The sequence below is a fragment of the Micrasema longulum genome, unplaced genomic scaffold (genome assembly GCF_059751315.1).
Source record: "Micrasema longulum isolate JH-2025_06_02 unplaced genomic scaffold, ASM5975131v1 h1tg002399l, whole genome shotgun sequence".
Lineage (NCBI taxonomy): Eukaryota > Metazoa > Arthropoda > Insecta > Trichoptera > Brachycentridae > Micrasema > Micrasema longulum.
The window spans coordinates 86,153-89,784 of NW_028279548.1; positions in this window are offsets into that span (position 1 = coordinate 86,153).

Sequence of the window (3,632 nt, forward strand, 5' to 3'; positions counted from 1 at the left end):
ATCCCAACAGTTTAGATAAATTTAAATAAATTTTATTGCAGAAAAATCCACTTTTAAAATATAAACCCTGTATATTATTAGCAAGGTAAATAATAAAGCAACTACTTTATAAAAAAAATATAAAAAACTACACTAAGAAATGAAATATTCTTTACTCAATTTATTTTTTCAGGATTTTTACCTGAGTGCTATCGATTTGTAAACACTAGTTCAGGATTCTGGTTCAATTTACACAGAAATGTTGATATTCTTTATTCACCCTGTCATATGAATATTTATTATTTTACCAGCTCATAAAAATGTACGCAAACATCTACGTCGAGTAAGAATTGTATTTATTGATTCAATTGTGAGCCAGGAGATTTGTTTTTATTATTTGTACATCAAAATAGTAGGAATAGCTTAAAACGTAGGAACTTTTGAATAATGTTTTATATTTACAACGTATCACGAAGTAAGTAAAATATTATAATATTTTGACTTGGGAATTATTTTGTTCCAGAAATGTGTTAGGAAAATAAGTTATCCAAAACATATTACTTAAAATTTTCGTCACGTTCTGAATCTTATTGTGAATTTATATTGTACAAAGTTAAACAATAAGCTAGAAATATTGACGCTAAAAATAAATGAAATGAAAATGACTGCTTAAGATTAGGATTATTGAAAATTTTTACGTTTAAGAGAAGAATCTGATTTGGAGCCATAAAAAACGAATGCTGTTTGTAAACATTCAAAAATAAACTTTTTTGTGTAAAAATATGCATTCTTTCAATTTTTAGTATATGCATTTTCTCCAAATGCAGCCTTGCTCAACGAAGAATAAAACATTAAAGCTTCTATTTTTTAATCTAAATAAATTAAAAATTTTATTAAGCTATGATTATGCCCATAGCAAAGCTCATCTTTTGCTGAAAACAGCAAGTAAACCAAGTAAACGAGCAAAGCAAGTAAACAGTAGTTGTTTAGTCTATCGAGGATAGATACTAACATTGACTTATATATATATACATGGATATAAAGATAATGTAGAATAGAATATGCCTCCGTGGTCTGGTCTCCATCCTATTTCAATCGCATAAATCACATTGAATCAGTCCAACATCGGTTGCTTCGAAAAGTATCGTGGATGCTTGGACTAGAGAGAGGTAATTATACTTATGCTGATGTAGAGTCAATGTTAAATATTTCTAGTCTACAAAAACGTAGAACTAATATTGACTCCATATATACGTTTGGCATACTAAATGGTATAATCGATGTTGCATCATTACTGGGACAAGTAAAATGCAATATTCCGACTCGTAGGTTGAGAAATGATGAAATATTGTTTATCGATCAGTATAGAACAAACACTGGCCTTAATTCTCCAATGACCCGTCTTTGTCGTATTGTTAACTCAAGACAAAATCTAGACTTTTTTGGTTTAAGTTTACAACGATTTAAACGAGCACTAAATAAATAGTCCAGATCTTGTCTTGATGACCCTTATGTTTGTCAATGCTTCTTTTCTTTTTTCTTCATGTTTTATTATAACTATTCTTTGATTGTAATATTTAAACCCTATAAATTGTATATATGGACAATGTCAATAAACTTCCGTACATTTTTAATCTCCATTTTAAATTTTAAATATGACTTTATTTTAAATGTATAGTGTGGTGTGTGTGCCAAGCAATCAGGCCACAAGACGCGTTGTCTGCTCGAACTACGTTAATTCAAGTTGTGTGATGTAAGTTTAATGTTTGGTCGTGGCTGTCACGAGTCCTTAGCATGCTGTCGCCTCGCGCCTGGAAAGGATGAAGGCGGGTCGCGACAGGAATGGTGGAAAATTAAACCTGCATGCTGCATCTTGTGTGCATCGGATAGGGTAGTGGCAGCGTCTGGGGAAAACCAGGGATGCCAAAGGACGATGAAAAAGTTGAACAGTAAAAAAAAAACTTTTTCGGAAAAAAAATATGCAGAAATTCAAATACAGGGACGAATCAAAGCGCGCAATGCAAACCCCTAATAAAATTCATTGAATTTTAAGCGAGGGTCTTGGTTATTTTTACAATGGAAAACTATTGATTACCTATTATTATAAAGACAAAAACATTTTTTTGTTTCATTGCAGGTCAAAAGCAGTCCATAGTCATTATCATTTTCCAATACGCAGACAGTGGTCTATAGGGCATGGCATTAGTGTTCTAATTAAAGCGTATCCGGATTTTGTTACATGGGCTAATTAATTCGTTTTATGCTTCGGTTACATTAAAAAAAAATATATATTTACCATATTTTTTTCTTCGCATTTTACAAAAGGTATACATAAATTACAAAATCAGAAAAAGCTATTACTTAAACAAAAAAAGTCCCACAGTCCCACCTGTGTGTGGATTTACATTTTATTTAAAATATAAATAAAGTCTTTTAGAAGAATACGATGGATATTAAAAATAAAAAATAGTATATAAAAGTGCTTCTATAAGAATTTTATTTTTTGTCATTAAAATGAGAAAATTACAATAAAAGTAAATGATATATATTAAAACATCAAAGTGAAAGTACTTCCTCCACATACCAGAAACCGTTTTATAGACCACAGGTCTTCCTATTGGTTACAAAGATTTTTTTTGTCAATAAACGAGTTATTCTTTCAAAATTTCCAATTGCATATGTAGTAATTTTAATAAAATTTAACTCTACTACTTTCAATGCCTCATTCACTGTGGGTTTGCAAAATTATATGGAGGGCTTTAGTCGGATATTGTCATTCATTTTCATGACCATATTGTAAACACGAATAGTAGCTAAAATTTTATTTACTTAAATCACAATAGCCTATATCCATTATAGTAATTTTATAAATTTAATGACATCAGTTCTGGTTTATCATAATTTTTAAATTTCCTAACTCCGACGCTCTTCATACAAGTTACTAAAAGACTAATTTCATAATTATACATGTAGCACCACTTGTTTAAAGGTTATTGACTACATCAAATTAATCCAGTCGCAGTGTAAGGATTGTCTGTTGGTAGGTACTACGTTTGACAATTTCAAAAATAAGGGTTAGCAACACTACCTCCCTTGGATGGAAAACGACGGCACAAAATATTAGTTCAGTTCATACCCAGAGACGTTGGGCTCTTTGGAAAATAAAAAAAAGTTTTAAAAAAATGGGAATAATTTATAAAATTTAATTTGTTAACCATAATTTTAATATTACAGTGTAGATTCGCCAATAGAACCAATATTCTACGTCCGCGCTGACAGGAATTGAGTGCGTCAAACGCGTCAACCACTACATTACGAGATGGAAATTTTTGCACTCAATTTCCTTTTTTTTTATTTTTACTTGAAAGCAGCTGTCTGAGTCAAGAACACTTGTCTAGGGTTCTGGTTCTGTTAAACACACAGAACTGTTTATTTTACCTGTCATGACAGGACGCGGACGGTTGGAAAATTGATCATATGAACAACGTATAGACTGTAATACAGTACCTTATAACAGCGAAAACCACAGAGACTCATTTCAAATAAAAGAAAAACAAAAAAAACTGTGGTTTCGCCAAAATAAGCAGAAATTTAATTATATAGGGTTAATCAAAGCGAGGAATACATAAGTAAGAGAGCATAATAAAGCAAGG